The sequence below is a fragment of the Pseudophryne corroboree genome, chromosome 2 (assembly GCF_028390025.1).
Source record: "Pseudophryne corroboree isolate aPseCor3 chromosome 2, aPseCor3.hap2, whole genome shotgun sequence".
Lineage (NCBI taxonomy): Eukaryota > Metazoa > Chordata > Amphibia > Anura > Myobatrachidae > Pseudophryne > Pseudophryne corroboree.
The window spans coordinates 319,432,224-319,458,556 of NC_086445.1; the positions used below are offsets into that span (position 1 = coordinate 319,432,224).

Consider the following 26,333-nt stretch of genomic DNA (forward strand, 5'->3'; position numbering starts at 1 on the left):
TTGTCAATCGCTTCGCCCCTTTTGGAAGGATGTGATCTCTATTTCTAAATTGATTGTGGGACCTGAGGTTTCCTCTGATCCTGCTTCCTGGCTCCTGAATCTAGTTACCGGCCCTTTGATGGCATATAAAAAATCCCTTTTGAAATTCCTCAATATTGCTGCTAAGGCAGTGATCCCTGTTCGTTGGCGTAACACCGCCCCTCCCACAGTGAAAGAGTAGTTTACTAGGATAGACATGTACATCTCAATGGATGAATTACGGGTAACGCCTGAACACCAACGGGTTTACAGCTACTTGGTTTCCCTTGCTGGACTTCAAGTCTACACAGACGTACTTACTGCATTCGGAATGTGTACAAGTCTCACACACTGAGTTTTCCTTTGGTAATTTATCGATTTTCCAATGTTATGAGGAGACTCTTCTTCCTGTTGGTTTCACTAGATAAATTGATCTTCCGCACAACGCCTCTCCCCCTTCCTACCTCCCGCTTGTCCTCCTTTCCTGCTCTTTTCTGCTCTATTCTTCTGTTCTCTCTTTGTTTTTTCTTTTGGTTTAATAATTTTTTGGGGATTTACTAATGATCAGGCAGGATTTGTGCTGTGTTTACTAGGATGATTGATTTATGGAGACCACTGTCTTGATGAGTACTGGGTACCAGAGTATGCTTGATATATCCTTACTTGATATTTGCTGTTGTTTCTTAAGAGTACTGAGTTCTCCTGACATGCCTGCTCATGTTTGTATGTCTCTGATGTTTTTTGTTAGAATATAATAAACATTTATTGTAAAAAAAAAATCACATATCTAACTCTATGGAATATGCTCATTTTTAATATAAGGTATATTATATGATAGGCAGTAGCGGATCTTGCTACGGGCACACAGGATTTTTGCCTGGGGCGCCTCCTTCCGGAGGACGTCGGCGCCATCCGGAGGGCTCCGCCTCGTGGCAAGATCCGCTACTGTTTGTCAGGGTCCCCCGGTGCTGTGCGGCGCTGTGAAGGAAACTAGGTGGGTTACGCTACCCGTCTAGTTTCCCTTCGTGGAGAGGACCTTTGCTGTGTGTTGCGCGATGCACAGCATTGTGGGACTGGCACATAAATGCTAGGAGTCATAATTGACCTCTAGTGTCTATGCTGTTGTATGGGAGAGACGTCATGACGTCTCTCCCATAGAGCCGAGGAGAGGCGCCGGCAGAGGTCAGCAGCGCTCGGGAATCAGGAGCGGGGATAGTAAGTATAAATTTTTATTTTTTTTATAAGCTGCGCTAATGGGGACACAACTCTCCATGGGGCACAAATGGGGGCACAACTCTACAGGGAGCATGACTGACCATGCCCCTGTATGAAGCCACGCCCCTATTTTCGTGCAGGGCGCCACAAGGGCTAGAACCAGCCCTGATGATAGGTATACTTGTATATCTACAAAATATGCAAGTATATAGAAGTAGTAAAATAAATTATATTCCTTATGCAGTTTGAGATTTAACAACATTGCCCCTAATTCCGAGTTGATCGCAGCAGCAAATTTGTTAACAGTTGGCCAAAACCACGGGGGTCATTCTGACCCGATCGCACACTGCAAATTATCGCAGTGGCGCGATCGGGTCAGAACTGCGCATGCGCCGGCGCCGCAGTGTGCCAGCGCATGCCCGTCAGCTGACGGCCGTCGCTGCGCTACGATTGCCTCTGCCTGATTGCAAGGCAGAGGCGGTCGCTGGGCGGGGGGACAGAATCTCGGCGTTTGGCCGCCGTTTCGTGGGAGCAGTCTGGCCAACGCAGGTGTTGCCGAACCTTGCGGGAGGGGGGGGGGCCGCAGTGGCTGCGTGACATCACACGCGCCGCTGCGGGCCGGGGAGTGACGAGTAGCTCCCGGCCTGCACGCTAAAGCTGCGCTGGACGGGAGCTACTCCTAAAGTGCAAAAGATCGCCGTGCGATGCTTTTGCACTACTGCGAGGGAGCCGGTACTGACGTGCGGGGCGGGATAGCCCTGTGCTGGGCGTCCCCCCGCATGTCTATGGACATGATCGTAGCCCTGCAAAATTTTGCAAGGCTGCGATCAACTCTGAATGACACCCTATGTGCACTGCAGCAGGGGCAGATATAACATTTGCAGAGAGAGTTAGATTTGGGTGGGGTGTGTACAAACTGAAATCTAAATTGCAGTGTAAAAATAAAGCAGCCAGTATTTACCCTGCACAGAAACATTATAACCCACCCAAATCTAACTCTCTCTGCACATGTTATATCTGCCCCCTCCCCTGCAGTGCACATGGTTTTGCTCAAATGCTAACAAATATGCTGCTGCAATCAACTCTGAAATACCCCCATTGCACTCACATTTCAAATAATCGAACAGGCATATCTACCACCACACACAGGTGGGGTACTCCTTGGGTATTGGGGGATGATGCAGTCTCCCTCCTTGACCAGATGGCAGGTAAATGAACAGGTCCCGGAAACTAGATGTCACTGCAGAAGATGAAGACTTTAATGTACTGAATATTTTTTTATAAGATGCTATTGTAATTCTGTACAGTACTGTAAATGGCGCTGTCCTCTGACGTTCTTCTGTCAGGCAGAGTTGGTATGTGTGGGGGCACCATTAGTTTTGGTGTGTTTTTATTACTACAATGCACTTCTTTATCTTCTGTTACCTGTCTGTCGAATTTAAGTAGATCTTGAGTTTGGTTCGGTATGGTTTACTGCCGCACAGGATGCCGAATGTCAGTATACCGACATCGGCATCCCGAGCGGTAGAATGCTGTCAGGGGGCGAGCGCAGTGAAGCCCCTTCTGGGCTCGCCGTACTGACCATGCTACGGGCTTGATGGCGAGCTATGCTCGCCACTGGTTCTATTCACCCTCTATAGGTGTCATGGACACCCATAGAGGGGAAATCACCTACCTCGCCGGTATACCAGTGGCGTTATGATGCCCCTATCGGAATTCCGGCATCGATATTGTGACAGCTGGGATCCCGAAAAGTGATTTGTCAACCACATACCCTTGAGACTGCTAAAAGGCGGTGGTGCTAATCTGTTCTGTGCTTGTCTACCATACTGTATTTGGGAATTTGGACAATGCTGCCACAACTATAGCTTGCTTTAGAAAGCTATAGTGCTTTTGTTTCTCGTGGTTCTCAGCAGTAATGTCACCTTCCATTGGTTTAATTCTTCATTCTTATGGCTGGATTCCTTGTCATTTTCTCTAAAAGGCAGAACAATGGGTATGATGATGTGGGATATGTATGTTGGGTGTTGAATTGATTGAAAATTGGTTTTCAAACTTGCAGATAACAGTTGTGCCCCCCCCCCCCACACACTGTTTTAATAACGTATATCTGCACACTTATAAATCACAATATATACATTTAAATTTACCCCAAAATACATATTTAAAAAAAAAAAAATCCTATGCACAAATGGGGCAACACCATATTACTGTATGGTCCTTGCACCATATTAAGTCCACACAGTAATGTCCCTGACACCATATTATGCCCCCACATTAATACCCTTGTCACCATAATATGCCCACACAATGGAGGAGCGTGTACTCCTGTGAGAGGAGCGTGTACTCCTGTGACCAGCGTGTACCTGTGATGAGCGGGCTGAACAGGCTGTGGGCGGAAGCGGCTGTGCAGGCTGTGGGCGGAAGCGGCTGTGTGGGCAGTGAAGAAGCAGAAAATGCACACGAGGGTGCGCGTGTGCACAAGGGAGCTGGGAGCCAGGGAGCAACCTGGGCACCAGGGGGGAGCCGAAAAAAGCGGTTCCATCAGCGGGGGAGACAGGGGCTAAGAGATGGTGGGCAGCGGCGGTGAGCAGCAGAGTAAGATGCCGGGAAAGTGAAAGCAGTGGGGGCTGACTGAGGATGAGGCTGTAGCAGAGCTGCTGGAAAGAGCCAACCCTCGGGAAGCAAGTAGCAGTGAGTAGGTGCTGCTGCAGGTGGTCGTGACTCCCCCGGACATGCAACTATTATATTTATTATTGTATTGACTGTTTTCCATTGATACATTTTTTTATACATTGCATTACCAATTACTTTACTGTGTTGAAAATTGATTCCCTCCACAGCTAGGCTATAGTATCGTATTGTGTAGCATAGTCTGTACTGTTTGTATTGTATTGTATTGCAGTCTGTATCATTTGTATTGTACTGTATTGATTTTCTAAATGTACAGGGAGTTAGAGTTTTTTAAACAAAATGGGGGTGGCCATGATTGAGAATCTCACTCAGTGCATGTTGTGCATGATATATGCGCACCTGGAGCAACCGGCCCAGTATGAATACATCTGCGCGAGGTGTATACGAACGGTTGCCCTGGAAGCCCAGGTAACTGATCTAGAGCAAACCATTACGCGACTGAGGGAGATTCACAATCTCGAGCAGAGCTTAGATAGAACGGTGGAGGAGTGGCCACCGGTAGATGAGGACGAGGATAATCAGGTAGCTAGCTGGGTCATGGTTAGATGGAAGAAGAAGAAGGAGAGACAGGACATCTCCGATCTGCCAAACCCCAATAAATTCACCCGATCAGATGAAGATTCTGGGGATGGCAGTGAGGAAATGATGGCACTGGAGCATACCGTTCCCTCTAGCAACCGGAGGAGTGGTCCCTCCAGGACAAAGGGAGCAAAAGAAAACGAGGTACCTAGCCAGATTTTGGTGGTAGGGGATTCTATTATCAGGAGAACAGAAAGGGCAATCTGCTACTGGGACCGTGTTCGCCGTACAGTCTGTTGTCTCCCAGGTGCTCGGGTACGGCACACTGCGGACCGGGTAGAAAGATTGTTGGGAGGGGCCGGGAACGACCTGGCGGTCTTTGTGCACTTTGGCACCAGCGACAAAGTTAGTGTAGGTGGGATGTCTTTAAGAAAGATTATAGGTACCGAGGACAAAAATTAAAGGCAAGGACATCTAAGGTAATATTCTCTGAAATATTACCTGTGCCACGCACTAGTCCAGGGAGGCAGAGGGAGATTAGGGAGGTAAATGTATAGTTCAGGGACTGGTGCAGTAAAGATGGGTTTGTGTTCTTAGAACACTGGGTGGACTTCTCAGTCAGGCGCCATCTTTTTTGTTGTGATGGATTGCACCTGAATGAGGAGGGGGCAGCGGTGCTGGGGGGAAGGATGGTTAGAAGGTTGGAAGAGATTTTAAATTAGGTGCCTGAGGGGATGGATTAGAAAGAATTAGTGGGACAACTAGAGAGCGAAGAAAAATGGGATGTATAAAGTATAATGAGGGGGGAAGGAGAAAAATAGTCAGCAAAGGTAATTTAAGGGAAACTCAGGTTCCTAAGGGAACGTTAGCCACAACAAAACTTACGGCTCAGGGAATTACCAAACTTAAGTGTATGATTACAAATGTAAGAAGCCTAACAAGTAAAATGGGGGAATTAGAAACAATTGCACTTAATGACCAATATGATATAAGAGACATTACAAAGACATGGTGGGATGATTCTCATGACTGGGCGGCAAACATGGAGGGGTACACCCTCTTCAGGAGAGATAGTACTAATAAGGGGGGGGGGGGGTATTTGTCTATATGTTAAACCTCTCTTAAAACCGTATTTAAAAGAGGTACTTTACAAGGGGACTGGCGATAACGTGAAGTCATTGTGGGTTGAGATTTTGAATGGGGGTAAAGATACAATAAAACTTTTAATAGGGAAATGCTATAAACCGCCAGATATTAGTGTGTCTGATGAATTACTACTCTTGCAGCAAGTCGAAAAAGCTACAGGTATGGGGGACGTCATTATTGTTGAGGACTTTAATTACCCAGACATAAACTGGAACAACGAAACAGTAAATACAACTAGGGGTAATAGGTTCTTAAACATGCTAAAGATCACTATTTGTCCCAGGCAATCGAGGAAACAACTAGGCATAGGGTTATACTGGACCTAGTACTAACTAATAATGAGGAAATAATATCAAATACTAGAGTAGGGGAGACCCCAGGAAATAGCGGTCACAATATGATCACATTCGATATCAGCTTCCAATAACAACAATATAAGGGTCAACTAAGACTTTTAACTTTAAGAAAGCTAATTTCATATTGCTGAACAAGCAATGAGGGACATCAATTGGGAAATTGTATTTCATGGTAAGAATACTGCTGAAATGTGGGATGTTTTTACAACTATGCTCAATAAGTACACTCGTTTGTATAATCTCAAAGTCAATAAAAACAGGAGTAATAAATACAAACCGATGTGGCTTAATAAGAGAGTCAAGGAACAAATGGATAAAAAAAGTGCGCTTTCAAAGCATTTAAGTCTGACGGAACGGTGGAATCATTCCAGTTCTACAAGGAATATAACAAAAAATGCAAAAAAGAAATCAGAGCAGCTAAAATAGAAAACAAAAAACAAATTGCAAAGGAGAGGATAACAAACCCCAAAAAGTTCTTTAAGTATATAAACGGTAAAAGGTTAAAAAGGGAGAATATTGGGCCTTTAAGGGGCGAGTTGGATGTCTTGATTAATGATGATAGGGAAATAAGAATAAATTATTTTCATCAGTATTCACGAATGAGGACAGGTTGACAAGAGTAGAGCATTACATTAGCTACGATAACGACCCGATGCTAGGTACTTGGTTAAACGAGGAAGTAGTCCGGGTGAGACTAAGTAAAATTAAGATAAATAAATCTCCTGGGCCATATAGACTCCACTCCAGGGTTCTTATGGAACTTAATGTAGAGATATCGAGACCCCTATATTTGATTTTCAGAGAGTCAATTAGATCAGGAACGATACCAGAGGACTGGTGTATAGCAGAGGTAGTCCCAATATTTAAAAAGGGTACTAAAACTCACTCCAGTAACTATAGACCGGTAAGTTTGACATCTATAGTGGGGAAATTACTAGAAGGTATATTAAGGGACAGCATACTTAAGTACTTGGTACCTCCAAGGTTATTACCAGGAATCAGCATAGTTTTGTGAAGTACAGGTCCTGTCAAACTAACTAAATAAGCTTCTACGAGAAAGTGACCGATAATATTGATCAGGGTCAAGCAGTGGATGTGATCTTTTTGTACTTCGCTAAGGCCTTTGACAAAGTTCCACATAAGAGACTAATTCTCAAATTCAGGGAGCTTGGGGTAGGTGACACTATTTGTACTTAGGTGAATAATTGGCTGTTCAATAGGGAACAGTCAATAGGGAACAGCGAGTGGGGATTAATGGGATGTACCCTGAATGGGCTTCAGTGCGCAGTGGAATACCGCAGGGTTTAGTACTCGGACCATTGTTGTTTAACATATTCTTTAATGACCTAGGAGAGGGACTGGAAAGCACAGTGTCAATTTTCGCAGATAATACTCAGCTATGTAGAGTAGTTAATTCATACAAGGATGTTGAGTCTCTACAGAATGACTTATCTAGACATGAGGTCTAGGCGGATAAATGGAGAATGAGGTTCAATACAGACAAATGTAAAGTTATGCACTTTGGGACTAAGAACATTCAGGCAGCCTATAAACTAAATGGGGAAAATGTAGGGATAACAGTAGTTGAAAAAGATTTGGGAGTGCTCATCGACAATGTATTTAGTAGCAATATGCAATGTCAAAATGCAGCAACAAAAGCAAGTAAGGTGTTAGCATGCATAAAACGGGGAATGGAGACAAGGGATGAGAGTGTAATCCTGCCACTGTATAAATCATTGGTGCGGCCACATCTGGAATATAGTGGACAGTTCTGGGCACCTCACTATAAAAAAGATATCTTGGAATTCGAAGAGGTTCAGAGGTGAGCCACTAAACTGGTTAAGGGATTAAAGGCACTGGATTATGAGGAAAGACTTAAAAGGTTAGATTTGTTTACACTGGAAAAGAGGCAACTGAGAGGAGACATTATTAATATTTTTAAATACATTATGGGACAATACAAGGATTTATCAAAAATGTATTTATCAAAAAAACACTACATAGGACACAAGGACATCCCCTGAGGCTAGAAGAAAAAAAATTCCATACACAACGTAGAAAAGGGTTCTTCACAGTAAGAACAGTAAGTATTTGAAATTCTCTGCCAGAGAAGGTAGTAATGGTGGACTCAATCAATAAGTTTAAAAATAGATTAGATAAATTCCTAGTTGAAAAAAATATCCAATAGAGGCTGAACTCGATGGACAATTGTCTTTATTCAACCTCAACAACTATGTAACTATGTAACTCAGGGCCGTAACTAGGTGTGTGCTAAAGGTGCCTTGCCCACAGCCCAAATACGCTGAGGGCGCACCATCTAGCAGCACACCCGCACGGCCAGTAGCTTATTTACCTCCCGCCCGCAGAGCTCTTTAACAGAACGCATTTTTAAATCCATTCCCCGGCAGACTGTCAGCACGTTGCTTTAAGTGTGACAGCTGCCGGGTGCCTGCTCTGCCTCTTGAACGAGCAGCTCTCTGGTCTGGCTCTATCGGCAGTTGTCTTTGCCTGTGTGCACTCACTGGATTGTGAAGTTGCGCTGTGTGTGAAAGTTCCTGGTTCCTGCATGTGACATCTCACGTCACATGCAGAGAGCAGGAGAGGAGCCTAGTTGAAATCATGAAGTGCACGGCCGTCCACTCCAGACAATATGCAACATCACAAAGTAAGTTACAAGGGAGGGGGAGCTGTGGGGGGATAGGGCAGGGGTTGCAGTTGACAGCCATTTATCAGCATTCACCGGACACTATTCACGTGCAGGGGACGAGGAGAAGGAGGGAGGGAGTCTGTGCTGGTGAAGAATGCAGTGTGTAGTGTACATAGTGCACATACGAATTAATTATGTTTTATTTTGTGGGCAGAGAGTTGTAGCATCTGTTATACTGTGCATGTGTATGTTAGCTACTCTGTGCTGTGTTGTGGATAGCTGTAAGACAGCTACGGTATACAAATATCCACCTGTCCTGACATGTAGGATACAGCTTTTACTCACCTAACCACTAAGAGGTTATTCACATCTTCCCCAGACTAGAAGAACAACCTCCATAACTCCTTGCAGCACACTGCCCCGTAACTATATGTGTGCAAAGTGTGCTTTCCACACAGCGCACTTGTACTGGGGGGTGTGCATTGTGTGACCGGCAGGCAGGAGCTACATGTCGTGGACACCGACGAGTGGGAATATTCCCTATTGGTCGGCATGCGGACAGTCGGGATAGTGAGGCTGCGGGATGTAGGGGGAAGTAATGTGACCGGTGGTCTCCTGACCACCGGTCACATAACTACATTCTGTACTGGGAGCGCAATGTGCACCGTGTCCCCAATTGGCCACCCTGGAGATGACAGCAGGCGGCGCTGTACTGTATGTGAGCTGAGATCCGCGCGTCCTGCTGGGGGAAAGGCTCACAGGTGGTGGTGTGTGTGTGTCCCGTGAAGTGCCGTTTAAAAATCGACGATGGTCGGGTCTTGCTGCCGAGTGCAATCGTAGATCGCCAGGGCAAAGGCGCACAAATGGAGGTTTGAGTGTCCAGCAGTGCCAGGTATGAAAGCTGCAGTGGCTGGGTCCTACTTCTGTGTGAGAACGGCGGTGGCCGGGGGAGAGGCGCAGGTGTGTTGCACCAACTAAGTCTATCTACCACTGTTACAGTACCTACGTAGCACATGTACAGTACTTGCAGCATCTGGATAAAAAGGTCACTCAGCTGCTGCAATGTGTAAAGAGGGACTATGCCTGCTGTAATGTGTAAAAAGAGGGACTCTGCCTGCCGTAATGTGTAAAGAGAGGGACTCTGCCTGCCATATTGTGTAAAAAGAGGGACTCCTCCTGCCATATTGTGTAAAAAGAGGGACTCTGCCTGCCATATTGTGTAAAAAGAGGGACTCTGCTGCTGTAATGTGTAAAAAGAGAGACTCCGCCTGCCATAATGTGTAAAAAGGGAGCTCTGCCTGCCATAATGTGTAAAAGGGGACTCTGCCTGCCGTAATGTGTGACAGGGGCTCTACCTGGTGTAATGTGTGTAAGTGGCGCTACTGTGCGGCGTCATTTGAATAATGGAGACTATTGTACAGTGTAATATGAATTGGTATTATTTTGTGGCCACACTCCTTCCCCATAAAGCCACTCACGTATATTTTTGTCGCGCGAATACGATGCGCACTGGCCCTACTTTCAATTATTATTATTATTATTATTTTTTTTGGGGGGGGGCGCCGATGCTGTTTCTTGCACACAGCGCTAAAATGTCTAGTTACGGCACTGATGTAACTATGTAACAATAATTATGCAGTACCTTCTCATTGTCAGGGGGTTCTGCTTGTCAAGGGGATTTGCTTGTTGTCAGGGGGTTATGATCACTGCAAGGGTTTTTTTTCATTGTCAGGGTGTCCCCCCAACCTCGCCCACCGCTGCCTCCTAATCGTGCCTGCCTGCTTCCTTTCAATAGTTAGAACTATTGAAAACATCCCTTCCAAAATGGTAGCCGTCTCAAAGGAAACAGTTATTAAAGATATTAGAGCCTCCTCTTTATTAACTGTCTCCTTTGTAGCGGTGGACATTTTGAGAGGGATTTTCATTAGGATGCTGCGGGCGGACTACGGGGACCAACAACGGCAGTCGGACGGTGGCATGAGCGGCCCAGGTCCTCTCCTCTCTGTTAGAGAGGCCGGGCTCGGGACAGCTGTGCTTGCATCATTCCCCTGATGGTGGGCCTGCTGGTTATAATTTTTATCCATTAATAAAAGTTGTTGACTGATAAAATTCTACCCTATGATACCTTATAACAGCCTCCGATACATGGATTATGGCCACTATAAGCCTTCTACACTGCTCTTATTTGAAACTTTTTTGGGGATCAGGGTGATTTCCTTACTTCCATGCACTTTACATAGTGCATTGCAGAATTAAAGCACAATACTAGTGCAATGTCAGCGACTTGACATATCTAATTGAATTTGGCGAGCTGTTCCAATTTTATTAGCAACATTTTAAGGTGACATGTAGTGATGAGCGCCTGAAATTTTTCGGGTTTTGTGTTTTGGTTTTGGGTTCGGTTCCGCGGCCGTGTTTTGGGTTCGACCGCGTTTTGGCAAAACCTCACCGAATTTTTTTTGTCGGATTCGGGTTTGTTTTGGATTCGGGTGTTTTTTTCAAAAAACCCTAAAAAACAGCTTAAATCATAGAATTTGGGGGTCATTTTGATCCCATATTATTATTAACCTCAAAAACCATAATTTCCACTCATTTTCAGTCTATTCTGAATACCTCACACCTCACAATATTATTTTTAGTCCTAAAATTTGCACCGAGGTCGCTGGATGACTAAGCTAAGCGACCCTAGTGGCCGACACAAACACCTGGCCCATCTAGGAGTGGCACTGCAGTGTCACGCAGGATGTCCCTTCCAAAAAACCCTCCCCAAACAGCACATGACGCAAAGAAAAAAAGAGGCGCAATGAGGTAGCTGTGTGAGTAAGATTAGCGACCCTAGTGGCCGACACAAACACCGGGCCCATTTAGGAGTGGCACTGCAGTGTCACGCAGGATGTCCCTTCCAAAAAACCCTCCCCAAACAGCACATGACGCAAAGAAAAAAAGAGGCGCAATGAGGTAGCTGACTGTGTGAGTAAGATAAGCGACCCTAGTGGCCGACACAAACACCGGGCCCATTTAGGAGTGGCACTGCAGTGTCACGCAGGATGGCCCTTCCAAAAAACACTCCCCAAACAGCACATGACGCAAAGAAAAAAAGAGGCGCAATGAGGTAGCTGTGTGAGTAAGATTAGCGACCGTAGTGGCCGACACAAACACCGGGCCCATCTAGGAGTGGCACTGCAGTGTCACGTAAGATGTCCCTTCCAAAAAACCCTCCCCAAACAGCACATGACGCAAAGAAAAAAAAGAGGCGCAATGAGGTAGCTGTGTGAGTAAGATTAGCGACCGTAGTGGCCGACACAAACACCGGGCCCATTTAGGAGTGGCACTGCAGTGTCACGCAGGATGTCCCTTCCAAAAAACCCTCCCCAAACAGCACATGACGCAAAGAAAAAAAGAGGCGCAATGAGGTAGCTGTGTGAGTAAGATTAGCGACCCTAGTGGCCGACACAAACACCGGGCCCATCTAGGAGTGGCACTGCAGTGTCACGCAGGATGTCCCTTCCAAAAAACCCTCCCCAAACAGCACATGACGCAAAGAAAAAAAGAGGCGCAATGAGGTAGCTGTGTGAGTAAGATTAGCGACCGTAGTGGCCGACACAAACACCGGGCCCATTTAGGAGTGGCACTGCAGTGTCACGCAGGATGTCCCTTCCAAAAAACCCTCCCCAAACAGCACATGACGCAAAGAAAAAAAGAGGCGCAATGAGGTAGCTGTGTGAGTAAGATTAGCGACCCTAGTGGCCGACACAAACACCGGGCCCATCTAGGAGTGGCACTGCAGTGTCACGTAGGATGTCCCTTCCAAAAAACCCTCCCCAAACAGCACATGACGCAAAGAAAAAAAGAGGCGCAATGAGGTAGCTGTGTGAGTAAGATTAGCGACCGTAGTGGCCGACACAAACACCGGGCCCATTTAGGAGTGGCACTGCAGTGTCACGCAGGATGTCCCTTCCAAAAAACCCTCAACAAACAGCACATGACGCAAAGAAAAAAAGAGGCGCAATGAGGTAGCTGTGTGAGTAAGATTAGCGACCCTAGTGGCCGACACAAACACCGGGCCCATCTAGGAGTGGCACTGCAGTGTCACGTAGGATGTCCCTTCCAAAAAACCCTCCCCAAACAGCACATGACGCAAAGAAAAAAAGAGGCGCAATGAGGTAGCTGTGTGAGTAAGATTAGCGACCGTAGTGGCCGACACAAACACCGGGCCCATTTAGGAGTGGCACTGCAGTGTCACGCAGGATGTCCCTTCCAAAAAACCCTCCCCAAACAGCACATGACGCAAAGAAAAATAAAAGAAAAAAAGAGGTGCAAGATGGAATTGTCCTTGGGCCCTCCCACCCACCCTTATGTTGTATAAACAAAACAGGACATGCACACTTTAACCAACCCATCATTTCAGTGACAGGGTCTGCCACACGACTGTGACTGATATGACGGGTTGGTTTGGACCCCCCCAAAAAAAGAAGCAATTAATCTCTCCTTGCACAAACTGGCTCTACAGAGGCAAGATGTCCACCTCATCATCATCCTCCGATATATCACCGTGTACATCCCCCTCCTCACAGATTATCAATTCGTCCCCACTGGAATCCACCATCTCAGCTCCTTGTGTACTTTGTGGAGGCAATTGCTGCTGGTCAATGTCTCCGCGGAGGAATTGATTATAATTCATTTTAATGAACATCATCTTCTCCACATTTTCTGGATGTAACCTCGTACGCCGATTGCTGACAAGGTGAGCGGCGGCACTAAACACTCTTTCGGAGTACACACTTGTGGGAGGGCAACTTAGGTAGAATAAAGCCAGTTTGTGCAAGGGCCTCCAAATTGCCTCTTTTTCCTGCCAGTATAAGTACGGACTGTGTGACGTGCCTACTTGGATGCGGTCACTCATATAATCCTCCACCATTCTTTCAATGTTGAGAGAATCATATGCAGTGACAGTAGACGACATGTCCGTAATCGTTGTCAGGTCCTTCAGTCCGGACCAGATGTCAGCATCAGCAGTCGCTCCAGACTGCCCTGCATCACCGCCAGCGGGTGGGCTCGGAATTCTGAGCCTTTTCCTCGCACCCCCAGTTGCGGGAGAATGTGAAGGAGGAGATGTTGACAGGTCGCGTTCCGCTTGACTTGACAATTTTCTCACCAGCAGGTCTTTCAACCCCAGCAGACTTGTGTCTGCCGGAAAGAGAGATCCAAGGTAGGCTTTAAATCTAGGATCGAGCATGGTGGCCAAAATGTAGTGCTCTGATTTCAACAGATTGACCACCCGTGAATCCTTGTTAAGCGAATTAAGGGCTCCATCCACAAGTCCCACATGCCTAGCGGAATCGCTCCGTGTTAGCTCCTCCTTCAATGTCTCCAGCTTCTTCTGCAAAAGCCTGATGAGGGGAATGACCTGACTCAGGCTGGCAGTGTCTGAACTGACTTCACGTGTGGCAAGTTCAAAGGGCAGCAGAACCTTGCACAACGTTGAAATCATTCTCCACTGCGCTTGAGACAGGTGCATTCCACCTCCTATATCGTGCTCAATTGTATAGGCTTGAATGGCCTTTTGCTGCTCCTCCAACCTCTGAAGCATATAGAGGGTTGAATTCCACCTCGTTACCACTTCTTGCTTCAGATGATGGCAGGGCAGGTTCAGTAGTTTTTGGTGGTGCTCCAGTCTTCTGTACGTGGTGCCTGTACGCCGAAAGTGTCCCGCAATTCTTCTGGCCACCGACAGCATCTCTTGCACGCCCCTGTCGTTTTTTAAATAATTCTGCACCACCAAATTCAAGGTATGTGCAAAACATGGGACGTGCTGGAATTTGCCCATATTTAATGCACACACAATATTGCTGGCGTTGTCCGATGCCACAAATCCACAGGAGAGTCCAATTGGGTTAAGCCATTCCGCGATGATCTTCCTCAGTTGCCGTAAGAGGTTTTCAGCTGTGTGCGTATTCTGGAAACCGGTGATACAAAGCGTAGCCTGTCTAGGAAAGAGTTGGCGTTTGCGAGATGCTGCTACTGGTGCCGCCGCTGCTGTTCTTGCGGCGGGAGTCCATACATCTACCCAGTGGGCTGTCACAGTCATATAGTCCTGACCCTGCCCTGCTCCACTTGTCCACATGTCCGTGGTTAAGTGGACATTGGGTACAACTGCATTTTTTAGGACACTGGTGAGTCTTTTTCTGACGTCCGTGTACATTCTCGGTATCGCCTGCCTAGAGAAGTGGAACCTAGATGGTATTTGGTAACGGGGGCACACTACCTCAAGAAATTGTCTAGTTCCCTGTGAACTAACGGCGGATACCGGACGCACGTCTAACACCAACATAGTTGTCAAGGCCTCAGTTATCCGCTTTGCAACAGGATGACTGCTGTGATATTTCATCTTCCTCGCAAAGGACTGTTGGACAGTCAATTGCTTACTGGAAGTAGTACAAGTGGGCTTACGACTTCCCCTCTGGGATGACCATCGACTCCCAGCAGCAACAACAGCAGCGCCAGCAGCAGTAGGCGTTACACGCAAGGATGCATCGGAGGAATCCCAGGCAGGAGAGGACTCGTCAGAATTGCCAGTGACATGGCCTGCAGGACTATTGGCATTCCTGGGGAAGGAGGAAATTGACACTGAGGGAGTTGGTGGGGTGGTTTGCGTGAGCTTGGTTACAAGAGGAAGGGATTTACTGGTCAGTGGACTGCTTCCGCTGTCGCCCAAAGTTTTTGAACTTGTCACTAACTTATTATGAATGCGCTGCAGGTGACGTATAAGGGAGGATGTTCCGAGGTGGTTAACGTCCTTACCCCTACTTATTACAGCTTGACAAAGGCAACACACGGCTTGACAAATGTTGTCCGCATTTCTGTTGAAATACTTCCACACCGAAGAGCTGATTTTTTTGGTATTTTCACCAGGCATGTCAACGGCCATATTCCTCCCACGGACAACAGGTGTCTCCCCGGGTGCCTGACTTAAACAAACCACCTCACCATCAGAATCCTCCTGGTCAATTTCCTCCCCAGCGCCAGCAACACCCATATCCTCCTCATCCTGGTGTACTTCAACACTGACATCTTCAATCTGACTATCAGGAATTGGACTGCGGGTGCTCCTTCCAGCACTTGCAGGGGGCGTGCAAATGGTGGAAGGCGCATGCTCTTCACGTCCAGTGTTGGGAAGGTCAGGCATCGCAACCGACACAATTGGACTCTCCTTGTGGATTTGGGATTTCGAAGAACGCACAGTTCTTTGCGGTGCTACTGCTTTTGCCAGCTTGAGTCTTTTCATTTTTCTAGCGAGAGGCTGAGTGCCTCCATCCTCATGTGAAGCTGAACCACTAGCCATGAACATAGGCCAGGGCCTCAGCCGTTCCTTGCCACTCCGTGTGGTAAATGGCATATTGGCAAGTTTACGCTTCTCCTCCGACAATTTTATTTTAGGTTTTGGAGTCCTTTTTTTACTGATATTTGGTGTTTTGGATTTGACATGCTCTGTACTATGACATTGGGCATCGGCCTTGGCAGACGACGTTGCTGGCATTTCATCGTCTCGGCCATGACTAGTGGCAGCAGCTTCAGCACGAGGTGGAAGTGGATCTTGATCTTTCCCTAATTTTGGAACCTCAACATTTTTGTTCTCCATATTTTAATAGGCACAACTAAAAGGCACCTCAGGTAAACAATGGAGATGGATGGATACTAGTATACAATTATGGACGGACTGCCGAGTGCCGACACAGAGGTAGCTACAGCCGTGGACTACCGTACTGTACTGTGTCTGCTGCTAATATAGACTGGTTGATAAAGAGATGTAGTAGTATGTATGTATAAAGAAGAAAGAAAAAAAAACCACGGGTAGGTGGTATACAATTATGGACGGACTGCCGAGTGCCGACACAGAGGTAGCTACAGCCGTGAACTACCGTACTGTACTGTGTCTGCTGCTAATATAGACTGGTTGATAAAGAGATGTAGTAGTATGTATGTATAAAGAAGAAAGAAAAAAAACCACGGGTAGGTGGTATACAATTATGGACGGACTGCCGAGTGCCGACACAGAGGTAGCTACAGCCGTGGACTACCGTACTGTACTGTGTCTGCTGCTAATATAGACTGGTTGATAAAGAGATGTAGTAGTATGTATGTATAAAGAAGAAAGAAAGAAAAACCACGGGTAGGTGGTATACAATTATGGACGGACTGCCGAGTGCCGACACAGAGGTAGCTACAGCCGTGAACTACCGTACTGTACTGTGTCTGCTGCTAATATAGACTGGTTGATAAAGAGATGTAGTAGTATGTATGTATAAAGAAGAAAGAAAAAAAAACCACGGGTAGGTGGTATACAATTATGGACGGACTGCCGAGTGCCGACACAGAGGTAGCTACAGCCGTGGACTACCGTACTGTACTGTGTCTGCTGCTAATATAGACTGGTTGATAAAGAGATGTAGTAGTATGTATGTATAAAGAAGAAAGAAAAAAAACCACGGGTAGGTGGTATACAATTATGGACGGACTGCCGAGTGCCGACACAGAGGTAGCTACAGCCGTGGACTACCGTACTGTACTGTGTCTGCTGCTAATATAGACTGGTTGATAAAGAGATGTAGTAGTATGTATGTATAAAGAAGAAAAAAAAAACCACGGGTAGGTGGTATACAATTATGGACGGACTGCCGAGTGCCGACACAGAGGTAGCTACAGCCGTGAACTACCGTACTGTACTGTGTCTGCTGCTAATATAGACTGGTTGATAAAGAGATGTAGTAGTATGTATGTATAAAGAAGAAAGAAAAAAAAAACACGGGTAGGTGGTATACAATTATGGACGGACTGCCGAGTGCCGACACAGAGGTAGCTACAGCCGTGAACTACCGTACTGTACTGTGTCTGCTGCTAATATAGACTGGTTGATAAAGAGATGTAGTAGTATGTATGTATAAAGAAGAAAGAAAAAAAAACCACGGGTAGGTGGTATACAATTATGGACGGACTGCCGAGTGCCGACACAGAGGTAGCTACAGCCGTGGACTACCGTACTGTACTGTGTCTGCTGCTAATATAGACTGGTTGATAAAGAGATGTAGTAGTATGTATGTATAAAGAAGAAAGAAAAAAAAACCTCGGGTAGGTGGTATACAATTATGGACGGACTGCCGAGTGCCGACACAGAGGTAGCTACAGCCGTGAACTACCGTACTGTACTGTGTCTGCTGCTAATATAGACTGGTTGATAAAGAGATGTAGTAGTATGTATGTATAAAGAAGAAAGAAAAAAAACCACGGTTAGGTGGTATACAATTATGGACGGACTGCCGAGTGCCGACACAGAGGTAGCTACAGCCGTGGACTACCGTACTGTACTGTGTCTGCTGCTAATATAGACTGGTTGATAAAGAGATGTAGTAGTATGTATGTATAAAGAAGAAAGAAAAAAAAACCACGGGTAGGTGGTATACAATTATGGACGGACTGCCGAGTGCCGACACAGAGGTAGCTACAGCCGTGAACTACTGTACTGTACTGTGTCTGCTGCTAATATAGACTGGTCGATAAAGAGATGTAGTAGTATGTATGTATAAAGAAGAAAGAAAAAAAAACCACGGGTAGGTGGTATACAATTATGGACGGACTGCCGAGTGCCGACACAGAGGTAGCTACAGCCGTGGACTACCGTACTGTACTGTGTGCCTGCTGCTAATATAGACTGGTTGATAAAGAGATGTAGTAGTATGTATGTATAAAGAAGAAAGAAAAAAAAACCACGGGTAGGTGGTATACAATTATGGATGGACTGCCGAGTGCCGACACAGAGGTAGCTACAGCCGTGAACTACCGTACTGTGTCTTCTGCGACTGGATGATAAATAATGATATAAAAAATATATATATATATCACTACTGCAGCCGGACAGGTATATATTATATAATGACGGACCTGCTGGACACTGTCTGTCAGCAGAATGAGTTTTTTATAGAATAAAAAAAAAAACACCACACAAGTGAAGTCACACGACGAGTGTTTAACTTTTTCAGGCAATCACAATATAGTATACTACTAACTATACTGGTGGTCAGTGTGGTCAGGTCACTGGTCAGTCACACTGGCAGCGGCACTCCTGCAGCAAAAGTGTGCACTGTTTAATTTTAATATAATATGTACTCCTGGCTCCTGCTATAACCTATAACTGGCACTGCAGTGCTCCCCAGTCTCCCCCACAATTATAAGCTGTGTGAGCTGAGCACAGTCAGATATATATACATAGATGATGCAGCACACTGGGCTGAGCAGTGCACACAGATATGGTATGTGACTGAGTCACTGTGTATCGTTTTTTTCAGGCAGAGAACGGATATATTAAATAAAACTGCACTGTCTGGTGGTCACTGTGGTCAGTCACTAGTAAACTCTGCACTCTCTACACTTCTACAGTATTCCTAAGCTCCAGTAAATCAGGTCAATCTCTCTCTCTCTCTCTTCTAATCTAAATGGAGAGGACGCCAGCCACGTCCTCTCCCTATCAATCTCAATGCACGTGTGAAAATGGCGGCGACGCGCGGCTCCTTATATAGAATCCGAGTCTCGCGAGAATCCGACAGCGTCATGATGACGTTCGGGCGCGCTCGGGTTAACCAAGCAAGGCGGGAGGATCCGAGTCTGCTCGGACCCGTGAAAAAAACCATGAAGTTCGGGCGGGTTCGGATTCAGAGAAACCGAACCCGCTCATCTCTAGTCTGGTGGTCACTGTGGTCAGTCACTAGTAAACTCTGCACTCTCTACACTTCTACAGTACTCCTAAGCTCCAGTAAATCAGGTCAATCTCTCTCTCTCTCTCTCTCTCTTCTAATCTAAATGGAGAGGACGCCAGCCACGTCCTCTCCCTATCAATCTCAATGCACGTGTGAAAATGGCGGCGACGCGCGGCTCCTTATATAGAATCCGAGTCTCGCGAGAATCCGACAGCGTCATGATGACGTTCGGGCGCGCTCGGGTTAACCGAGCAAGGCGGGAGGATCCGAGTCTGCTCGGACCCGTGAAAAAAACCATGAAGTTCGGGCGGGTTCGGATTCAGAGAAACCGAACCCGCTCATCTCTAGTGACATGTACAGATTAATATCTTGCAACTTCACAGGTGAGTATGGCATTTTATTCTGGGTACTGGTAACTTTTTTTCAGAGAAAAACAGTGGAAAGCTGCATCTACTTTTGTGTAATTGTGAGGCTATAACTTTTCTGTCATGCCCATTTTTCTGTCACTTGCATTATGCACTAAATAAGTAATGACAGTGACGGACAATTGGACTGTCTTTATTACCCTTTTCATTATTGTACATTTGAATGTTTGTATGATATTGTTATCAACGGTCATATAATTTTACTTCGAAGGTGTAGAACAACAGTTTTTGCAACTTAAATAATGTTTAGTGTTACAGGAAGTGAAAACTCATTCAGGTATTTTCTTTTATTATAGGGACCCATTTGAAGTAGTCAGAAATCCTATAATATCCCTTTGAAAATAGTCTAGTTAGTGAGATAATCACTAGAAAGGGTGAAGTACAGTGACTTAGGTTTAATAAGTTCTCAGGATATGAGTTCCTCAGTTTTCTCAAGCTCTTTAAGAAACCCCACAGAAATGTAGTGATCAGGAATGTAAGGAAGCAATTTAAATGGATTCAAAAACTGTTCAGAGGTTTTAAATTAGTGACCTTGTTTCTGCTAAATACCTTTGGGGTTTGAAACATTTTTGGCATTCCAAAAAATAATTATTATTAAAAACTGTTTTATGGTCTACAAGATTATAGTATATTGTCTCAATCGCTCACCTGCTGTCTTTTATATATCAAAGATCTGAATAGTTTAATGTAGTGCTGGGAATTTGATGGAACTGAGTAACTTAACTGGTTATGTGTATAAAAGTAATCATCTGGATGTCCTTATGGATAATTTGTAGCATGTGCCTTATCTATCGGCCTCAATATTTTGGCAATTTTGCAGGATAAAACAAGACATTTGTAAATCGTTAGAAAGATGATTGATCGGTAATACCTTATACTGTAGTAAAGCTTTTCTTAGAGAACATGCACACTTTCCTAAGTGCTATTTTTCTGGAGAAACAGGTTCAGGAAAGCCGGGTCTGTGGGTGGAGTATTAAATATTATACAGGTTGAGTATCCCTTATCCAAAATGCTGGGGACCAGAGGTATTTTGGATATCGGATGTTTCCGTATTTTGGAATAATTGCCTACCATAATGAGATATCATGGTGATGGGACCCAAGTCTAAGCGGGATCCGGACTGAAAGTCGACAGTAACTAGGTCGACAATGTCTAGGTCGACCACTATTGGTCGACAGTAACTAGGTCGACAGGGTGTCTGGGTCGACAGGGTCTTTAGGTCAACATGTTCTAGGTCAACAGGTCAAAAGGTCGACATGAGTTTTTCACAATTTTTTTCTTTTTTTTAACCTTTTGATACTTAACGATCCACGTGGACTACGATTGGAACGGTAATCTGTGCCGAACGAAGCGGTAGCGGAGCGAAGGCACCATTCCCGAAGCATGGCGAGCGAAGCGAGCCATGAGAGGGGACGCGGTGCACTAATTGGGGTTCCCAATCACTTTACGACGAAAACGACACCAAAATAACATTATAAACTCATGTCGACCTTTTGACCTGTCGACCTAGAACATGTCGACCTAAAGACCCTGTCGACCTAGACACCCTGTCGACCTAGTTACTGTCGACCAATAGTGGTCGACCTAGACATTGTCGACCAAGTTACTGTCGACTTTCAATACCACACCCGTCTAAGCACATAATGCATTTATGTTTCATATACACCTTATACACACAGCCTGAAGGTAATTTTAGCCAATATTTTTAATAACTTTGTGCATTAAACAAAGTGTGTCTACATTCACACAATTCATTTGTGTTTCATATACACCTTATACACACAGCCTGAAGGTCATTTAATACAATATTTTTAATAACTTTGTGTCTTAAACAAAGTTAGTGTACATTGAGCCATCAGAAAACAAAGGTTTCACTATCTCACTCTCACTCAAAAAAGTCTGTATTTCGGAATATTCCGTATTTCGGATATTTGGATATGGGATACTCAACCTGTATATTTTTTTATTCTATATAAAACAATCACAGCAGACCAGCACCACTTCAGTTACCACATGTAACGATCAGTGCCTTCCTAGGTAACCCTCGGCAAGGTTCCAATATATACATATAGCTTCCAATATATATATATATATATATATATATATATATAGCTTCCAGATAAATAAAGTACACTGCAAGCAGGTAATTCAAAATCTGAAGTTTTACGTCACTTCGTCACCATTTTGCTTATGACAAAGTGAAGTAAAACTTCGAAACATTGAATTACCTGCTTGCAGTGTACTTATCCAGGTGCCACCTTTTTGCTTTATATAATATATATTAGTGTATTGTGAGGAGATCAGGACAGGGGTACCCTCTACTGGGGTAGATGGGCACCTCCAAACACACAGCAGCCAGGAAAACAGCACACCAATCCAGAGTTTTTGTGCAATCTAGTCGTGGCTAGTTTTATTTGTGCAGTACATAAAAATAAATCCTAGCCCATCTGGGCACTAACTAAACATAAAAGATTCCCTCTGAGTGGTAGGACCCAATGCCACTACCACAAACACAGGCATATGCACAGTACTTACAGTCATTAAATTACAGTGTCTTATAACAGGCCTGCTGCATGTTTCTCAAGGTACAATAGTGAGACCCTGAAGCAAGTTCCGATATAGCTTTTATCAGCCTGTTACATGTGCAGGCACTAATTAGCCTGCTCTCAGCCTGAAAGCCTTAACACCCGAAATGGGCCTTGGTGATGGAGCCCTACCTTCTCTGTCAAATCCACACCCCAGGAATCCTTATCCCGCTTTTACCAAAAGCACAAAAAAATCTCAGTAGCGCAACCACAACAGTTAAAATACATATGCCAGAAACCTGAGACAAACATATCTCCAGTTTATCAGTTACCAGTGCGTCTATCACAATATATATCTCTCGTATTTACTTACTTTCTTGAATGTCCGGGAGACATACAAATCTCGTGTGGCTCTCCACGACAGCTGGAAAATTGGGTACCTCCCATTTCTCTAGCAAAGTGAGTAGTCTTGGAGGACATTGATGTGATTTGCCCTGATGCACATCATCATGGTCTTGTTGCCATTCATAATGTCAGTAAGGGCTGCACTGTGTAGCAGGAGGTGTGTCCATGATGCTGCAATAATGCCATGATGCTGCCAAGTGGCTCAATAGCCACACCACGCCCCCTGCATCACAATCCTGGCTGTCCCCTCACTATATATAGTTCATCACAAAGCACCATATTTTTTTCTTTAATTATTGTACTATGCACACTGCAACAAACTTTTCCCCATCTGCATACAACATCTAATATATGTCAATGCAGAGGGCACAGTATCACAACAGCTACAAACACTGACAAACTATAGTTGACTACTGTTTCTAATGTTGATACCAGGGGCGTCAGAGCGTTTTTCAGTTGGGGGGGGGGCAAGATAAAATCTCAAATTGGCGCCCCTAATTTATGGCCACCTTAGAGAGGTCACTTGTACCTGTATGAAACTCTATGGAGCAGCAGTGAGTGAGTGACCCCTTACACACAATATGCCTGGTAAAGGGCCTAACTCAGATCTGATCGTAGATGTGATAAATGTAGCACATCTATGATCAGTTTCTCAGACATGCGGGGGGACGTCCAGCACAGGGCTAGTCCACCCCGCATGTCTGGCTCCCCCCCCCCCCTGCACGGGTGTGAAAGCATCGCATAGCAGTGATGATTTTGCACCTGGCTAGTATCTCCCTTCCAACGCAGCCGCCGCGGCCCGCCCCCACAACGGACCGGACACACCTGCGTTGTCTGGACCGCACCCAGCCAACAGGGTTCTTACGCCGTTGGCACGCCCTCTCCCACTCCACAACCACCTTTGCCTGTCAATCAGGCAGAGGCGATCGCAGCCCAGAGATGCTGTCAGGATCTCACTGGGCTACCGGGGTGTGATTACACTCCACAAAGGGATTCAGACTGTGATCACTGCCGCTACAGCAATCCAGCCTGAATTACCCCCAAAGCCCCTTATATACATTATGTCTGGTAGAGCCTCTTACACACATTATGCCTGACAGAGCCCATTATATACACTGTAGAGCGTCCCCATTGCCAGATATACATATATGCCCCCGTGCCAGATATACGTATATGCCCCCCCCATGCCAGATATACGTGTATGCCCCCCGTGCCAGATATACGTGTATGCCCCCCCGTGCCAGCTATACGTATATGCCCCCAGTGCCAGATATACATATCTCCCCAGAGCCAGATATACATATGTACCCAGAGCCAGATATACACTTGTTCCAGTGCCAGATATACATATATGACCCCAGAGCCAGTTATATATATGCCCCCAGTGCCAGTTATACATATATGCCCCCAGAGCCAGTTATACATATATGCCCCCAGTGCCAGATATACATATCTCCCCAGAGCCAGATATACATATGTACCCAGAGCCAGATATACACTTGTTCCAGTGCCAGATATACATATATGACCCCAGAGCCAGTTATATATATGCCCCCAGTGCCAGTTATACATATATGCCCCCCAGAGCCAGTTATACATATATGCCCCCAGTGCCAGATATACATATATGCCCCCAGAGCCAGTTATACACATGTTCCCAGTGCCAGATACATATATGACCCCAGAGCCAGTTATATATATGTCCCCAGTGCAAGATATACATATATGCCCCCAGTGCCAGTTATACATATATGCCCCCAGTGCCTGTTATACATATATGCCCCCAGAGCCAGTTATACATATATGCCCCCAGAGCCAGATATACATATATGCCCCCAGAGCCAGAGCCAGTTATACACATGTTCCCAGTGCCAGATACATATTTGCCCCCAGAGCCAGTTATACATATTTCCCCAGTGCCAGATATACATATATGCCCCAGAGCTAGATATACATCCAGTATATGCCGCCAGAGCCAGTTAGACATACATGCACCAGAGCCAGATATACATATATTCCCCCAGAGCCAGATATACATATATGCCCCCAGAGCCAGATAGATAGATAGATACATGCCCCCAGAGCCAGATATACATATGTACCCAGAGCCAGATATACATCTACAGTATTCCCCCAAAGCCAGATATACATATGTCCCAAGTGCCAGATTTACATATATGCCCCCAAAGCCAGATATACATGTCCCCACAGTGCCAGGAACACATACCCCCTACAGGACGCCAGGTGGGCGGGCGGGCAAGCAGGAGCGGGCGGCCCCCGCATTTTTGAAACATGTGCCTCCGCTGCGACGTCCGGTGCTGCCCCAGCACAGCTTGCGCATATGTAATGAGCGGCTTGACGTCATGACGCTCCGCCGCTCATTACATATGAGTGATCAGAGCGCTACACGGGAGGAGCAGCAGCACTGACTGTCAATGACAGTGACTGTCAGTGAATCACGGTCCGCGGCGCCTATCTCAGCCGCGTACTGTGGTCATGTATAGGGATCGGCGGCGGCAGGCGCCTCTCTCATATTTGGGGGGAGCGAGCTGCCCCCTCGCCCCCCCCATTCCGACGCCTCTGGTTGATACAGTATGTGTACTATTCTGTGGTGTGCACAATGTTGTTATTAGACCATGTAAAACAAGTGTTGGAGCACACCAGCTGGATAGACCGTACTATCTTGCCCATTTTTTGATGATTTTACTGATTTTTCTACATGCTAGGGGACTACAGTCCAAATAGAGCACTTTTTATGTATGGGGTTTCGAGATTTGAAAGTGGTATTTGACTCTCACCACTTGTTCCTTCATACAGACAGGCCCCTCTGAAGCACTGCAGCAGGGTTCGTCGTAGCGTCATTATGTCAGAGGAGATTGGGAATTTGCTAAAGGCACTTCCAAAAGGTCAATCGGAAGGCAAAGATGAGGGCGATATTTCAAGAAACAGTGATTCTGATAATGATGCAAGAAAGAGCGCAGCAGAGTGTTCAGAAAAATTGGTGGAGATTGACAATGATGGTCCTGATGACCCTTCACCTGTGTGTGGTCACAGAAAAGGTAAGTAATAAGAAAACAATTCTATTGATCATGTGTCTTTATTCTTGGTCACAATAAAAGCTTTTGTCCTATAACAAACACCCCCCCCCCCCCCCATTCACTTCCCTCCAGGTGTCACCTTGTCCAGATGACATCCACGTGATCGAGGTGCTAGAGATGGTTCAGCTGCTAGGCTTCATGGTGCTGATGCAGCTGCTACGGTGCATTCTGCAATATGTCAATAATGACCAGGATATAGCAGGAGACAATGCCGGTGATGCTCATGATGAAGCACAGGATGCAGGACTATAACTTTCTGAGATGACTGTACTTGATGTTTAAATAAAAAAAAACCCACAATGTTATTTGATCACTAAAGGGTCTCTTCCATGCAAAAGACACCCATCTCTTACACAAAAAAGACAAGTAGCCAGCCCAGTACATGGCACATTATTGTCCCGGTGATGGTATTGGGGGGTTCACAAAGTCTGGCAGTTGTATTGTTAAATTCTTCACTGTTTGGGAGGAGTGTGGTTGGGGGTGTGTGCTCCTTTTGCACAGGGTGCTAGTAGACCTAGAGCCGGCCCGGTCAGTATG

General features: G+C 45.7%; 1 long non-coding RNA gene across 1 annotated transcript; it reads left to right on the plus strand.

The window, feature by feature from the left end:
* Positions 1-8,525: 8,525 nt before the first annotated feature.
* LOC135050767 (uncharacterized) lies at positions 8,526-26,084 on the plus strand. Its single transcript, XR_010241800.1, has 3 exons — positions 8,526-8,613; positions 25,516-25,757; positions 25,869-26,084. It is a non-coding gene; the product is annotated as an uncharacterized LOC135050767 (long non-coding RNA).
* The last annotated feature ends 249 nt before the right edge of the window (positions 26,085-26,333 follow it).